Here is an 18,702-nt window from a genome sequence, read left to right as displayed (position 1 = left end):
TCATACAATATATCTTCTTTGACCACAATGGCATGAAAGTAAAAATCGGTAACAAATGGTTATTCAGAAAATATAAAACTGTGTGTAAATTACACAATGCATTCTCAAACAACCAATGTGTTAAAAAACAGAATTGAAAACAAAGTTGTTCACAAATATTTATAGCAGCAATTTTCACAATTGTCAGAAAGTGGAAACAACCAAGATGTCCATTAAGTAGTGAATGGATAAACAAAATATGGCATATCCATACAAAGGGGTATTATTCTTCCATGAATAGGAATGATTTACTGATACAAGCTGTATCTTGGTGCCTTGAAAACATCATGTTATGTGAAAGAAACTAGCTACAAAAGCCCACATATTGTAGGATTCCATTCATATGACTGTCCAGAATAGGCAAATCCATAGCCACTAAAAGCAGATCAGTAGTTGTGATGGGCTGGGAAAAGGAGTAATGGGGCACGACTGCTTGATGGGTATGGGGTTACTTTTTGGGGTGATGAAAATGTTCTGTAATTAGATAATGATGGTTGTACAACATTGAGAATGTGCTGGAAGTCACTGAATTATACACTTTAAAATAGTTAAAACGGTGAATTTTATTTTAATTAAATTTTATCTCAAAAATAAATTATAAAAAACATGAGAAATTAGGAAATATCTTCTGCAAATGAAAATGAAACAAAATGCACCAAAACTTACTGGATGCAGCAAAGGCAGAATTGAGAATGAAATTCATAGCTTTAAATGGTTATATTAAAAAAAAAAAAAAAGCAAAGCAAAACAAAACAAAACAAAAACAGCAGAGGCCTAACTATACAACTGGATGATTGAATGAAAAAAAAAAAAAAATAGTAAACTAAACTCAAGTGAGTAGAGTAGAAGGAAGGAAATAAGGAAATATTCAATGGAAATAAATTAATAATTAAAAACAAAACAAAACAAAACAAAACAATAGATTTGGTTCTGTGAAAAGATCCAAAGAATTGACAAACTTTTATTTAGAATGAGAAAGAAAAAAATATAGAAGCCACAGATAACTAAAATCAGAAAATGAAGTGGGGACATTGCTACTGATCCCACAGGCATAAAAAGGATACTAAGAGGATACTATGAACTGTATGCCACCATGATAAAAAGTATCTATGAACAACTCACAACTAACATCACATTCAATGTGAAAAGATTGAAAGCTTTCCCTATATATCAAGAAGAGGTCAAGTAAGCTGTGCCAGTTTGAATATATTATGTCCTTCCAAAACATATGTTTTAATCCAGTTTTGTGGGATATTTGGATTAGGTTGTTTCCATGAAGATGTGACTCATACAACTATAGGTGATAATTTTAATTGGATTATTTCCATGGAAACAATCAACATGGGTCTTGATTTTTACTGGAGTACTCTAAAAAGAGCCACACAGGCCCAGATGCTTGCTGACAATGATGCTTAAACATGCTTGCAGATGCAGACAGAAGGGCATTTAGCTTAGAGATGAAGCCCAGGGTTTGCCCTGGGATATGCTAAAACAAGACCCCCAGGTGCTTAGAGAGAAAATACCTGGGAGAAAGGACTAAGAACACATGAGAGAGGAGCTGGAACACATCTCAGGATCAGCAGACACCAGCCACCTGCCTTCCCAGCTAACAGGTTTTCTGGACACCAAAGCCCTTTCTTCAGTGAAGTTATACTCATGTTGATGCCTTAATTTGGCCTTTGGACTGTAAATTTGTAACCAAATGAACCCCCTTTATAAAAGCCAATTCATTTCCGGTATTTTGCATAATGGCAGCATTAGCAAACCAGAACAGAAGCCCACCATCATCAATTTTATTCTACATTGTTCTGGAAGCAGCTATGCAAGAAAAAGAAATAGAAGACATCCAACTTGGAATGGAATAAGTAATTTTTTTTTCACATTTGTTGGTGACATTGTCCTTTATATAGAAAATCCTGAAAAATCCACAGCACAGCTATGAAACCTTGTAAATGTATTTGGCAAGGTGGCAGAGTAGAAAATCAACATGCAAAATTCAACAGTGTTTCTATAACAAGTAATGGCCAATCTGAGGAGGAAATCAAGAAAAAAATTGCATTTGAAAGATTAACTAAAAGCAAATATGGGCACTAATATTGTTTACAGTATTCTGAAGGTCCTTTCCTTTTAAATAAAACATATATTATAACTCTTATTGCATTGACTTCAATTAGTCCTTTCAAAAAATAACTGAAATTAAATTATTTTTTGCTTCTCACTTTATTATTTGAGATTTACTACTTAACCTATAGATATCAGTAAACATAAGATTTTATGATGGGTACCTATACTTAATGAAGTTGAAAACAGGGCCTAGATTTATGAATTTGTAGTAGAAATTAAATTAATTTTCTCAAAATTGGAGTGAAAATTAAATACATTTTCTTAAACTTGATGTAGTCTTTGTTTAGTATAGATTGGGATATTAGATAATGTCTGTACATGTTTGTATGTATATGTATATATGTGTATATACATTTTTATTAATCATGACATTCACATACACATTATCTTGAATATGCAGGGTATTTAAAAATTGCAATGGAAATAAACAAAATAACTTTATGGTGCCCAAAGTAAAAAAGTTAATATTCTATAATATATATATATATATATATTTTTTTTATTGTGGAGTAGAGGCAAACCTCATTTTATTGTGCTTCACTTTATTGCACTTCATAGATATTGTTTTTAACAAATTGAAGGTTTGTGGAAACCCTGCCTTAAAAAGTCTATCAGCATCCCTTTTCTAGCAGCATGTGCTTATTTCACATCTCTTTGTCACATTTTGGTAATTCTTGCAATATTCCAAACTTTTTCATTACTATTATATCTTTTATGGTGATCTGTGACCAGCGAAATACAATGCTACTATTATAATTCTTTTGGGGCACCACAAACTGCACCCACATAAGACAGTGAACTTAACCAATAAGTGTTGTGTGCTCTGACTGCTCCAGTGACCAGCTGTTCCCCCATCTCTCTCCCTCTCCTCGGGTCTCCCTATTCCCTGAGACACATCAATATTGAAATTAGGTCAATTAATAACCCTATAATGGCCTCTAAGTGAAAGGAAGAGTCAATAGACGCAGCAAACTTTATTGATGTCTTACTTTTTTTTTTTTTTTACAAAACAAATTGTACTTTCGATTGTTTACAGTACCATTACATAGTTGTACATTCATCACCTAAATCAATCCCTGACACCTTCATTAGCACACACACAAAAATAACAAGAATAATAATTAGAGTGAAAAAGAGCAATTGAAGTAAAAAAGAACACTGGGTACCTTTGTCTGTTTGTTTCCTTCCCCTACTTTTCTACACATCCATCCATAAACTAGACAAAGTGGAGTGTGGTCCTTATGGCTTTCCCAATCCCATTGTCACCCCTCATAAGCTACATTTTTATACAACTGTCTTCGAGATTCATGGGTTCTGGGTTGTAGTTTGATAGTTTCAGGTATCCACCACCAGCTACCCCAATTCTTTAGAACCTAAAAAGGGTTGTCTAAAGTGTGCGTAAGAGTGCCCACCAGAGTGATCTCTCGGCTCGTTTTGGAATCTCTCTGCCACTGAAGCTTATTTCATTTCCTTTCACATCCCTCTTTTGGTCAAGAAGATGTTCTCCGTCCCACGATGCCGGGTCTACATTCCTCCCCGGGAGCCATATTCCACGTTGCCAGGGAGATTCACTCCCCTGGGTGTCTGATCCCACGTAGGGGGGAGGGCAGTGATTTCACCTTTCAAGTTGGCTTAGCTAGAGAGAGAGGGCCACATCTGAGCAACAAAGAGGCATTCAGGAGGAGACTCAGGCACAAATATAGGGAGGCCTAGCCTCTCCTTTGCAGCAACCGTCTTCCCAAGGGTAAAACTTATGGTAGAGGGCTCAACCCAACAAACCACCAGTCCCCTATGTCTGTGGTCATGTTAGCAACCATGGAGGTGAGGTAGGCGAATACCCCTGCATTCTCCACAGGCTCCTCAAGGGGGCACTACATCTTTTTTTGTTTCCTTGTTTTTCTTTTTTTTTTTTTTAACTTTCCCTTCTTTTTTAAATCAACTGTATGAAAAAAAAAAGTTAAAAAGAAAACAAACATACAATAAAAGAACATTTCAAAGAGACCATAACAAGGGGGTAAGAAAAAGACAACTAACCTAAGATAACTGCTTAACTTCCAACATGTTCCTACTTTACCCCAAGAAAGTTACATAATATAGCAACATTTCTGTGAACTTGTTCCTACTATATCCATCAGAAATTAACAGACCATAGTCATTTCTGGGCATCCCCAGAACGTTAAATAGCTTATCTGTTCTTCTTGGATTATTGTTCCCCCTTCCTTAATTGCTCTCTACTGCTAGTTCCCCTACATTCTACATTATAAACCATTTGTTTTACATTTTTCAAAGTTCACATTAGTGGTAGCATATAATATTTCTCTTTTTGTGCCTGGCTTATTTCGCTCAGCATTATGTCTTCAAGGTTCATCCATGTTGTCATATGTTTCACGAGATCGTTCCTTCTTACTGCCGTGAAGTATTCCATCGTGTGTATATACCACATTTTATTTATCCACTCGTCTGTTGAAGGTCATTTGGGTTGTTTCCATCTCTTGGCAATTGTGAATAATGCTGCTATGAACATTGGCGTGCAGATATCTGTTCGTGTCACTGCTTTCCGATCTTCCGGGTATATACCGAGAAGTGCAATCGCTGGATCGAATGGTAGCTCTATATCTAGTTTTCTAAGGAACTGCCAGACTGACTTCCAGAGTGGCTGAACCATTATACAGTCCCACCAACAATGAATAAGAGTTCCAATTTCTCCACATCCCCTCCAGCATTTGTAGTTTCCTGTTTGTTTAATGGCAGCCATTCTAACCGGTGTTAGATGGTATCTCATTGTGGTCTTAATTTGCATCTCTCTAATAGCTAGTGAAGCTGAACATTTTTTCATGTGTTTCTTGGCCATTTGTATTTCCTCTTCAGAGAACTGTCTTTTCATATCTTTTAGCCCAATTATAATTGGGCTGTCTGTACTATTGTCATTGAGTTGTAGGATTTCTTTGTATATGCAAGATATCAGTCTTTTGTCAGATACATGGTTTCCGAAAATTTTTTCCCATTGAGTTGGCTGCCTCTTTACCTTTTTGAGAAATTCCTTTGAGGTGCAGAAACTTCTAAGCTTGAGGAGTTCCCATTTATCTATTTTCTCTTTTGTTGCTTGTGCTTTGGGTGTAAAGTCTAGGAAGTGGCCGCCTAATACAAGGTCTTGAAGATGTTTTCCTACATTATCTTCTAGGAGTTTTATGGTACTTTCTTTTATATTGAGATCTTTGGTCCATTTTGAGTTAATTTTTGTGTAGGGGGTGAGGTAGGGGTCCTCTTTCATTCTTTTGGATATGGATATCCAACTCTCCCAGCCCCATTTGTTGAAAAGACCATTATGGCTCAGTTCAGTGACTTTGGGGACCTTATCAAAGATCAGTCGGCCATAGATCTGAGGGTCTATCTCTGAATTCTCAATTCGATTCCATTGATCTATATGTCTATCTTTGTGCCAGTACCATGCTGTTTTGGCAACTGTGGCTTTATAATAAGCTTCAAAGTCAGGGAGTGTAAGTCCTCCCACTTCGTTTTTCTTTTTTAGAGTGTCTTTAGCAATTCGAGGCATCTTCCCTTTCCAAATAAATTTGATAACTAGCTTTTCCAAGTCTGCAAAGTAGGTTGTTGGAATTTTGATTGGGATTGCATTGAATCTGTAGATGAGTTTGGGTAGAATTGACATCTTAATGACATTTAGCCTTCCTATCCATGAACATGGAATATTTTTCCATCTTTTAAGGTCCCCTTCTATTTCTTTTAGTAGAGTTATGTAGTTTTCTTTGTATAGGTCTTTTACATCTTTGGTTAAGTTTATTCCTAGGTACTTGATTTTTTTAGTTGCTATTGAAAATGGTATCTTTTTCTTGAGTGTCACTTCAGTTTGTTCATTTCTAGCATATAGAAACATTGCTGACTTATGTGCATTAATCTTGTATCCCACTACTTTGCTAAATTTGTTTATTAGCTCTAGTAGCTGTATCGTCGATTTTTCAGGATTTTCCAGATATAAGATCATATCATCTGCAAACAATGATGGTTTTACTTCTTTTTTTCCAATTTGGATGCCTTTTATTTCTTTGTCTTGCCGGAATGCCCTGGCTAGCACTTCCAGCACAATGTTGAATAACAGTGGTGACAACAGGCATCCTTGTCTTGTTCCTGATCTTAGAGGGAAGGCTTTCAGTCTCTCACCATTGAGTACTATGCTGGCTGTGGGTTTTTCATATATGCTCTTTATCATGTTGAGGAAGTTTCCTTCAATTCGTACCTTTTGAAGTGTTTTTATCAAAAAGGGATGTTGGATTTTGTCAAATGCTTTTTCAGCATCTATTGAGATGATCAATTGATTTTTCCCTTTTGACTTGTTAATGTGTTGTAATACATTGATTGTTTTTCTTATGTTGAACCATCCTTGCATGCCTGGAATGAACCCCACTTGGTCATGGTGTATGATTTTTTTAATGTGTCTTTGGATTCGATTTGCAAGTATTTTGTTGAGGATTTTTGCATCTATATTCATTAGGGAGATTGGCCGGTAGTTTTCCTTTTTTGTAGCATCTTTGCCTGGTTTTGGTATTAGATTGATGTTAGCTTCATAAAATGAGTTAAGTAGTGTTCCATTTTTTTCAATGTTTTGAAAGAGTTTGAGTAAGATTGGTGTCAGTTCTTTCTGGAAAGTTTGTTAGAATTCCCCTGTGAAGCCATCTGGCCCTGGGCATTTATTTGTGGGAAGATTTTGATGACTGATTGGATCTCTTTGCTTGTGATGGGTTGGTTGAGGTCTTCTGTTTCTTCTCTGGTCAGTCTAGGTTGTTCATATGTTTCCAGGAAATTGTCCATTTCTTCTACATTATCCAGTTTGTTGCCATACAGTTGTTCATAATATCCTCTTATAATTTTTTTAATTTCTTCAGGATCTGCAGTTATGTCACCTTTTTCATTCATTATTTTCTTTATATGGGTCTTCTCTCTTTTTGATTTTGTCAGTCTAGCTAGGGGCTTGTCAATCTTGTTGATCTTCTCAAAGAACCAACTTTTGGTGATATTTATCCTCTCTATTGTTTTTTTGTTCTCTATGTCATTTATTTCTGCTTTAATCCTTGTTATTTCTTTTCTTCTACTTGGTTTAGGATTGGTTTGGTGTTCATTTTCTAGCTTCTTCAGTTGATCCATTAGTTCTTTGATTTTGGCTCTTTCTTCCTTTTTAATATATGCGTTTAGTGCTATAAATTTCCCCCTTAGCACTGCTTTTGCTGCATCCCATAGGTTTTGGTATGTTGTGTTCTCATTTTCATTCATTTCTATATATTTAGCAATTTCTCTTGCTATTTATTCTTTAACCCACTGATTGTTTAGGAGTGTGTTGTTTAACCTCCAGGTATTTGTGAATTTTCTAAGTCTCTGATGGTTATTGACTTCTAATTGTATTCCATTGTGGTCAGAGAATGTGCTTTGAATAATTTCAATCTTTTTAAATTTATTGAGGCTTGTTTTATGTCCCAGCATATGATCTATTCTGGAGAAAGTTCCGTGAGCACTAGAAAAGTACGTGTATCCTGGTGATTTGGGATGTAATGTCCTGTATATGTCTGTTAAATCTAATTCATTTATCAGATTGTTTAGGGTTTCAATTTCCTTATTGGTCTTCTGTCTGGTTGATCTATCTATAGGAGAGAGTGATGTGTTGAAGTCTCCCACAATTATTGTGGAAACATCAATTGCTTCCTTTAGTTTTGCCAGTGTTTCTCTCATGTATTTTGTGGCACCTTGATTGGGTGCATAGACATTTACGATTGTTATTTCTTCTTGCTGAATTGCCCCTTTTATTAGTATGTAGTGGCCTTCTTTGTCTCTCAAAACATCCGCTGCATTTGAAGTCTATTTTATCTGAGATTAGTATTGGTACACCTGCTTTCTTTTGGCTGTAGCTTGCATGAAATATTTTTTTCCATCCTTTCACTTTCAGTTTCTTTGTGTCCCTGTGTCTAAGATGAGTCTCTTGTATGCAACATATTGATGGTTCATTTTTTTGATCCATTCTGCGAATCTATATCTTTTAATTGGGGGAGTTTAATCCATTTACATTCAACGTTAAAACCGTGAAGGCATTTCTTGAATCGGCCATCTTATCCTTTGGTTTATGTTTGCCATATTTTTCCCTGTCTCTATTAATATCCTTTATTGTACCCATACCGAATCTCTTTAGTACTGAACCTTTCTCCAAGTCTCTCTGTCCTGTCTTTGTTTCTCTGTCTGTAGGGCTCCCTTTAGTATCTCCAGTAGGGCAGGTCTCTTGTTAGCAAATTCTCTCAGCATTTGTTTGTCTGTGAAAAATTTAAGCTCTCCCTCAAATTTGAAGGAGAGCTTTGCTGGATAAAGTATTCTTGGTTGGAAATATTTCTCACTCAGAATTTTAATATATCGTGCCACTGCCTTCTCGCCTCCATGGTGGCTGCTGAGTAGTCACTACTTAGTCTTATGCTGTTTCCTTTGTATGTGGTGAATTGCTTTTCTCTTGCTGCTTTCAGAACTTGCTCCTTCTCTTCTGTGTTTGACAGTGTGATCAGTATATGTCTCGGAGTGGGTTTATTTGGATTTATTCTATTTGGAATTCGCTGAGCATTTATGATTTGTGTATTTATGTTGTTTTGAAGATTTGGGAAGTTTTCCCCAACAATTTCTTTGAATACTCTTCCTAGACCTTTTACCCTTTTCTTCCCCTTCTGGGACACCAATGAGTCTTATATTTGGACGTTTCATATAATCTATCATATCCATTAGGTCCATTTCGATTTTTTTCAATTTTTTTCCCCATTCTTTCTTTTATGCTTTCCATTTTCCATTCTGTCATCTTCCAGTCACTGATTCGTTGTTCAACTTCCTCTAGTCTTGTACTATGAGTGTCCAGAATCTTTTAATTTGGTCAACAGTTCTTTAATTTCCATAAGATCATCCATTTTTTTATTTAGTCTTGCAATGTCTTCTTTATGCTCTTCTAGAGTCTTCTTGATTTCCTTCATATCCCGTACTATGGTCTCATTGTCATCTTTAGTTCTTTGAGTAGCTGCTCTAGGTGCTGTGTCTCTTCTGGTCTTTTGATTTGGGTGCTTGGGCTTGGGTTATCCATATCGTCTGGTTTTTTCATATGCTTTATAATTTTCTGTTGTTTTTGGCCTCGTGGCATTTGCTGAACTTGATAAGGTTCGTTTAGGGTTTGTAGACCTATTGAAGTCCTTATCTCTAATTTATCAGATCTACAGCTTCGTGGAGTACACTTTCTCTAACTAACCAGTAGGTGGCGTCCACGAGCCACCTGTTCTCCACAAGCCAGTTCTCCCCTGCTTAATCTTTTTGGTGAGTGGGGGAGTGAGTCTTGTGGGGCCCAATTGGTGTACCAAGCTTGCGTGTGTGTTGGTGTTGCCTGCCCTATATGTGGGGCGTGTTTCTGGGCAGTCGGGGAGGGGGGGGTGGCCATAAGAATCAAATCTCCCTGATGATCCTAGAGTTTTAAAGCTGCTGCAATAGTCTAATCCTTCAGTTCAGTCCTGCCACAGTTTGTCTCTGCCACTGACCCACAAGTCTTTGGTATTGGCGTATGGCTCCTGAGACTTGCAAGTGGGCCCCTCTTCCAGGCTGTGCACCCCGGGTCCTCTGTTGAGGGATGACTGTGCTATGTCACAGGTGAGTGCCGTCCTCCCAGGGCAGTTCTGGGCTGCTGGGCTGTGTAGGGAGGCTCCCAGTCTGCTCAAATGATGGCTGAATGGGGCTTTGTTAATTCACACTGCTCCACCTTCCCAGCTCTGGGACAATCAGCTGAGGTTGCAGGGAAGGCTAATGTCCACGCCCAGTTTGTGGTGTGTGCCTGTTATTTGAAGCACTTCTGTCACACTGAGTTGTCTGGGGCAGCTCTGGGCTATGCGGCTGGTGATGGGCAGGAGTGTTTCCTGTCCACCAGGATGGTGGCTGTGAGCAGACACCCCCCTTTTCTTGGGAAGTTGTGGTGTTTTAGTGAATTTTCTCAGCCACTGGATTATTGCCTTTTGTCTCACCAGCTCTCTTAGTTCTGCTCTTGATTTGACCTGCCCAAATTGCAATTCTTTGAAGCTTTCTGTATTGGGCTTCTTAGAGTAATTGTTTTAGAAAAGGAAAAAAGGATTAAAAAAAAAAAAAAAAAAAAGGGCCCTCCTCAGAGATCTAATGGGTTATTGAAATGCTAACAGACAAAGCAACCAGGTCCATTAAGGAAAGGTCCACAGGGCAGAGAGATCAGCTTTTCTTCGGGATTTGCATATTTGACTCAAGGCCTGAGCTCTGCCCTTCCCCTTTCTGTGTTCACCAGAACTCCAAAAATCCTCTGCTTTTATTTTGGAGTTTTTCGTGTTTGTTTTTTTTTTCTATGCCTGTCTCCTCTCTGCTGGGCTGGCAGCTCTCAGATTCTCTGGTGTCTGGTCTCAGTCTATCTATGGTTGGAGTCTGGATCAGTAGAATGAGTTTCCAAGAAGGGCTACCACTGCAGTTCTCCCTTCTCCTTCCCGGAGCTGGCAGCCCCTCCTCCCACGGGACTGAGCCTGGTAGGGAGGGGCGCGGGGTCCCCTGCCGCAAAAACTTACAGATTTCGCTGATCTCATCAGTTCGACATTTTCATGAGTGTTGTATGAAGTATGCCCAAAGACAGATTGCTCTGTGGTGTCCAGTCCACGCAGTTCCTGCCTTTTTACCTACTTTCCTGGAGGAGTAACTAAAACTTACAGCTCACCAGTCTGCCATCTTGCCCCGCCTCCTTTCTATAATATATTTTTAAATGCCCCACTCTCAGCATTTAAAAGTAAAGCATTTTTATATTTAGATCTATATGAAATATTTTTATGTTTCAATAATTTATGTTTTTCTACATTCCACTAATTTTACATTCCTTCATACATCTGTACATAAATATATTAGCTATAAATTAAATTAAAGGAAAAGATATTCTGGGTATCACAATTAATAAACCTTAATTAATTACATTATATATGTTAAATATACATTCCTGTCAATGAAACCTATATTAATATAAAGTAAAAAAACACTTGTGTCTTATCAGTTACAATTTTTATCAATAATGCATTTCATAATCATTTCAATTTCATTCTTCCTAGCAGTAATATCTTTAAATATTTCTTCCTTATTCATGATTCCTTATATAACAGTGTATGTGTACTTCCACAGTAAAGATATAATTTCCAAAAAGCTACTACTAATTATATATATATATGTATGCATCTATATATATGTACATATACACACACATATATATGTGTATATATATTTAAAATAACAGGTATATTTTTGAAGAGGGCATGATTAACCATAAGTTATCTACCCATCGATCTCCCTTTCTGTATACTTATATTAGGAAAAGTAAGTGGATTTATTTTATTACATTTATTATATTTCATATATTTCTATTAAAAATTTTATCATTACTGTTTATGTGGATGTAAATTTTAGAAATTATTATTCCATGATTTGGAAAAAGAACTGCCAAAGTTTTAGCATCCCTATGTAAATTTTCACATAAGTATAGAAATTCTAATTGTTCAGATTCAATTTCTGCCTTTTCTGGCATTATCGGAATCTATCACCCAATATCTATTTCTTTGGAACCATTGTAAAAGTTATGTTTATGCTCTACTTCTCTCAAATGTCACTAGTTGCATACATTCAACTCACAGGAAGAAAGAGATATGTGGACCTCCTTCACATTTACTACCTGTTTTCTCATGTTTCAGGCTTGCTTTTTTCCTTAATTATCTTTGAAAATATTGGAAAGAATATACAGTTGTTGAAGAAATCCAAACAAGGTAAAGGAGAAATCCACCTGCAGAAAAGTCATCTGAGAGCATTTAAGTAAATGTAATTCCAAAATCTCAGAGATAGAACATAGCAGTAGTCTTCCCCCATCATAAGCATATGAACAATGCCATCATTACCTGGTCAGGATGACTTTAAATACAGATTAACGAGGGCTATGGATATTCAATTTGTCCTGGAATAACAAAAGACATGGTATTCAGAACAAGGCTTCATGCCAAGATTCATTAGCCCTGTAAAGGAAATGAGATACTATGTAGTACATGAGTTAAATTAAAGGCATCCTTTAGAGATGAAATCACTGACCAATAAGTGAATTCCTGAATATTTAGCCAGAGACATTCAGTTAAAAAATGTTTGCAAAGTAACTAAAAGGTTTTTGATCAAAGACTATCTAACATACACAAATCTCTAAATTTATCAGTCACTAGATGATCTTTGAATCATTCTGTCCCAAACATAGAATAATTATAGACAAATTTTAAATATTTAAAAGAGCTTGGCTTGAAACCAAGGAATAGAAATGGAAGAGCAAACAGTATAATTAAAGACAAGTTTGATATATTGACAAGAGCAAACAGTATAATTAAAGACAAGTTTGATATATTGACAAGAGATAGTTTGGGTAATATAAAATGAATAGAAATAGAAGAGCAATAAAAAAAAATCATAGATTGAGAAGCTAAAACCATGGGCTCTGAAGTCTGGGATTTGGGACTGAATATAAGCAGAGGCATTCTGGCCAAACAGGAAGTACCTTTATCCTGTTCAGGAAGGGAACAAAAAACACTGTTGGGAAATCAGATGTTCCTCTGCTCATAATAATAGCTATAAATGACAGCTATCATTTTTGTCCTCCAGGTTCTGAACTACGTTGTTATCCGTGGGGATTTTCTTGACATGTGCCTCTGTGATAGTCAAATTCAAGCTCCCATCTGAAAGCTAAAAATGAAATATACTTGGATTTTCAGTCTACCTTGCAGACACAGTAAAGATTTGTAGACCTGAACTCTTATAATCTCTCTCTCTCGCTCTCACACACACACATACTTATGCGAGACATAGAATAAAATGTTCAGCTTACCTACATCTTTGTCCATCTACTCTGCCAATTTTCCTGTTTCTATGAATGAACCGTTCATGATTTTAGCCGAGACCTAATCTTCAATTTTGTTCTAGTTCAAATTACCTGTTGCCCTTAAAGGGACATTGCTCCAGTAATACTTACATCTCTCACCTGCATCATCTATTTTTATCCTTTGATTTGATCATTACTATAATTCCTCCCATATGAGAAAGTAAGCCTCATTTAATTCCATTTCAACCTCCAGCATCCATCCTATTCTCATCTGCCCTTTAAAAGAAATGGTGAGGGTGATGTCATCAACATGGCAACATAATCAGCTGCTGAAACCTTCTACCCAGATATTGCTCAAAAAAGAGTGATAACCCTGACTTGATCAGAACTCTAGAGGAGGGCATGGATGGCAGAAGGACCCTATAGGTGCTGACTTGAAGAAGAAGAGAGATGTGAGGTCAGAGAACTCTGTCCTTGGCTCATGGGCCACCCCCTCCCACCTCAATCTTGTGCAGCACAGAAGGAACACAAAACAAGCAGTTAGGATTCCTCTCACCTCCCAGAAGGGACATAAATTAAAAGTCATTCACAATAGTGAGACAGATCCTCATCACTTGAAGATCAGGGGGATAGGGGAGGACATTTCAAGGCCCAGAACAGTGAGGGATGAAGAGTCTGAGAAAACATGGGCAGAGACTGTTCTGGCTCTGTCTGAAAGCTTACCCCTCACCTTGAGGAACGTGGTAGCTGGCAGCCTGATACTTGCCTGGGGGATGGCTGAAAACTGTGGCTGCTGGGGGAGACCACATTGAGTCAGACTTTACCCAACAAAGTGAGGGCTCAGAAAACACACAGCCTCAGCTCTGTGCAGTCTAATGGGGACAACAGGGGCCAATTCAGCCCCTCCCAACCAGATTCAGCCAGGATTCAAGAGATAATGGAGCCCCAGTCTGCCAGATTCAGCTGGGTTTGAAGAAGTAATTCAGCCCTACCCAGCCAGACTCAGCCAGGCTACAATAGGCAATTCAGCTCCCTGGAAAGCCAGACTCAGCTGATATCCAAGAGGTAATTCACACCACCTGGCCAATCTGAGCTGTACTTCACAAGGTAATTCAGCCTCACCATGTCAGACACAGCCTCAGATCCAGAAAGCAAATATCTTCTGAGGACAATTAAGTCACTGAACAGCACCATCTTCTGGACAGACCAGAAAATACAAGGGAATTTTAGGACTTCTCAGAACCTCTCCAGACCTTATCCGAGGCCCAGTGGAGCTGATCTACACTCTGTGCATGAGAAACCAGACCTGTTTAAGTTGAGAAATACATATGACCTAACAGTTAAAGCAGTGCTCTAAAACAAACCCAGGGCTTGCTGCCTGATTAAAAATGGAACACCAATGGGAGCCAGCATAGTTGTTTTACCCACACACAACAAACTTGCTTTGGTTCCCAGTGCCTATCCCCCAGAGGAAGGCTGCTGTTGACACCTGGTGATAAGGGGAGACTGGGGAGCAGAGCTGATCTGTCAGCTGGCCGGTGAGAGGGACATACAGGCAAAGCAAGAACCAGAATAACAAGAGCTGAAAATTCTGACTAGTTAAGCAGAGGCTATGTTAGAGGTCTAGAATATGTTGAACTGAATGACAAATCACAGAGAACAAAGCCAACCAAAGAGAAAACCCAAAGTAAAAGAGGGAAAACAACCTCTAGAATAATCTAATCTAAACCAAATGCCTAGACGCCAAAAAAAAAAAAAAAAAAAAAATTACAATTCACACTAGGAAAAATGAAGATATACCCCAGTCAAAGGAAAAACTAACAATTCAAATGAGATACAGAAGTTGAAACAATTAATTAAAATGTTCAAGCATACTAAATCAATTCAAAAATCAAATCAATGAGTTGAGGGAAGATATGGCAGAAGAGATGAAGGACATAAAGAAGAGACTGGGTGAACATAAGGAAGAACTTGAAAGTTTGACAAAACAAAAGGCAGAGCTCATGGGAATGAAAGGCACAATAAAAGAGATGAGAACACAATGCAGACTTACAACACCAGATTTGAAGAGGCAGAAGACAGGATTAGTGAACAAGAGGAAATTATGTCTGAAATCCTACACACAAAGGAATAGATAGAGAAAAGAATGGGAAAATATAAGCAGGGTCTCAGGGAATTGAATGACAGTGTGAAAAGCATGAACAATTGATATTGAACCAAAAAGAAATAGATGATATAAACAAACAAATCACAAGTAAAGTGATTCAATCAGTCATCAAATCTCCCAGTCAAAAAAAATGTTCACAACCAGATCGCTTCACATGTGGGTTCTCCCAAGCATTCAAGAAAGAATTAGTACCAATCCTACTCAAATTCTTCAAAAACTGAAGAGGAGTGAAAGCTACCTAATTCTATGAAGTTAGCATCACCCTAATACCAAAGCCAGGCAATGATATGTAAGAAAAAAAAGTTATTGACCAACCTATTTAAAGAATATAGATGCAAAAATCCTAAACAAAATACAAATCAAATCCAGCAGGACATTAAAAGAATTATATACCATGACAAAGTGGGATTTATTCCAGGTGTACTAGGCAAGATCAACACAAGAAAATTGATTAATGTAATACACCACATCAAAAAATCAAACTGGAAAAAACACATGATCATTTTGATTGATGCAGAAAAGGCATTTGACAAAAGTCAATATCCTTTCTTGATGAAAACATTCAAAAGGATGGGAATAGAAGAGACCTTCCTCAATGCGATAAAGGGAATATATGAAAAACCCAGAGCTAACATCACACTGAATGGGGAAAGACTGAAAACTTTCCCTCTAAGATCAGGAAGAAGACAAGGATGCCTAGTGTCACCATTGTTATTAAATATTGTGCTGGAAGTTGTAGCTAGAGCAATTAAGCAAGGAAAAGAAATAAAAGAAAACAAAATTGGAGAGAAAAAAGTAAAATGTTCACTATTTGCAGATGACATGATACTACATGTAGAAAATCCTGAATCTTAGTCAAGTCTACTAGAACTAATGAATGGATACAGGAAAGTGGCAGGTTTCAAGATCTACATGCAAAAATCAGCATTGATTCTATACAGTAGTAAGGAGAAATTTGAGGAGGAAATCAAGAAAAAAATTCCATTTACAATGGCAACCAAAAGAATCAAATATTAAGAATAAATTTAACCAAGGACACTAAAGACCTATACACAGAAAACTACAAGAAATCGCTAAAAGAAATCAAACAGGAAATAAATAAATGGAAGGACACATCATGTTCATGGTTTGGAAGATGAAACATATTTAAGATATCAATTCTACTGAAATTGATTTATAGATTCAATCCAATACAAATTAAAATCCCAACAACTTACTTCAGAAATAGAAAAAACAATAACATATTTATTTGGAAGGGAATTGTGCACCAAACAGCCTAAAATATCTTGAGATAGAGGAATTAAGTGGGAGGTCTCACACCACCTGACCTTGAAGCATATAACAAAACTACAGTGGTCAAAACAGCGTGGTACTGGCATAAAGATACATATACTGAACAATGGAATAGAATTGCATGTTCAGAAATAGACCTTCTTATCTATGGGCAATTGTTCTTTGATAAGTTGGTCAAGCCAATGCAACTGGGACAGAGCAGCCTCTTCAATAAATGGTGTTTGGAGAACTGTATACCCAAATCCAAAAGAATGAAAGAGGATTCCTATCTCACACCCTATGTAAAAGCTAACTTGAAATTGATCAAAGACCTAAACATTAGAGCTAAGACCATAAAACTTTTAGAAGAAAGTGTAGGGAAATACCTTAAAGAAATTGTGATTGGACATGGTTTCCTAAACCTTACTCCCAAAGCACAAGCAGTGAAAGAAGAAATAGATAAATGGGATCTCCTCAAAATTGAACATGTTTGTGCATAAAAGGACTTTGCCAGAAAAGTAAACAGGCAGCCTACACAATGAGAGATAATATTTGGAAACTACATATCAGATAAGGGTTTAATATACAGAATATGTAAAAAGATCCTATAAATCAACAACAGAAAGACAAACAACCCAATTGAAAAAAGAGCAAAAGAAGTGGACAGATACTTTCCTAAAGAGGAAAAACAAATGGCTCAAAAATATGTGGAAAGATGCTCAACTTCACTGACTATTAGGAAAATGCACATCAAAACCACAATGAGCTGTCATCTCACACCTACTAGAATGACCATTTTCAGGAAAAAAAAACAGACAATTACAAGTACTGGGGAGGATGTGGAGAAAGGCGCACACTTATTCACTGTTGGTGAGAATATGGAATGGTCCAACCACTATGGAATGCATGTGGTGTTTCCTCAGGAAGCTCAGCATAGAATTTCCTTATGAACCTGCAATTGCATTACTAGATATATATTCAGAGGAACTGAAGGCAAGGACATGAATGGACATTTGCACACCAGTGTTTATAATGGCATTATTCATGATTGCCAATAGATGGAAGCAGCTCAAATGTCCATCAACAGAAAAGTGGATAAACAAACCTTGGTGTATACATACAGTGCAATATTAGGCAGCTGTAAGACAGAATAAAGTCATGAAGAATATAACAGTGTGGATTAACCTTGAGGACATTACGTTGAGTGAAATTAGACAGAAACAAAAGGACAAATACTATATGGTATCAACAACATGAAGTAACATCAATGAGGAAACTTTAAGAATGAAAGTTGAGAACACATTTTATAAGAAGATAGAAAGAGAGTAGAGATCAAGCATCTGATGCTGAAGGAGTGTAGAATGTTTAACAGCATACATTGTATACATCCAGAAATAAACAGCATTATCCTGTGTGATGGTAGCACAATCTTGTAAATATATTGAATAAAGATGAGTGTGAGTACAGTTGAAAGAGGAAGGCTAGGGGCATGTAGGACACCAGAAAGAAAGATAGAAGATGAAGACTGGGACCATATAACTTAGTGAAAACTAGAGTGTTCAATGATGGTGATTAAATGTGCAAATACAAGAATCTTTTTACATGAGGGAAAACAAATTAATGACAACTTTGCAAGGTGTTGAAAATGGGATGGTACTGAGGGAAAATATGATCAATGCAAACTAGAGTCTATACTTAACAGTAACATTGTAATATGCCTCCACTAATCAAAGCTAAAATGTCTTTATGAAGAGTATATAAAGGAGGGGGCCTTTTTTTGGTGGTGGTGATGCTGTCTGAAATTTTTAATGTATTTTATTTTATTTTATTTCTTATCTTTTTAAAGTCATTTTGTTCTTTTTGCTTTTAACTTTTTTCTCCTTTTCCTCTTTTTTGCAGAAGAAATGGAAAAGTCCAATATAGATTGTGGTGGTTAATGCATAACTATATGATTATACCAGGAACCACTGATTATTTACTTAGGATTGAATGTTAAAAAATAAATTAATTAATAAATAGAGGGGTAAAAGAGATAAAGAGAATGTGGAGAGGGGGATGTACCTAATCACTGCTGATGGGGAAATAGAAGGTGCAGCCCATCTAGAGGACAGTGTGTTGGTTCCATAGGAAGCCAAGTATGGGGTTACCATAAAGTTCTGCAACCCCATTATTGAGTATATACTTG

Source organism: Choloepus didactylus, chromosome 3 (assembly GCF_015220235.1).
Source record: "Choloepus didactylus isolate mChoDid1 chromosome 3, mChoDid1.pri, whole genome shotgun sequence".
Taxonomy (NCBI): domain Eukaryota; kingdom Metazoa; phylum Chordata; class Mammalia; order Pilosa; family Megalonychidae; genus Choloepus; species Choloepus didactylus.
The sequence above is the reverse complement of the archived record's forward strand: the minus strand, read 5'-3'. Positions refer to the sequence as shown.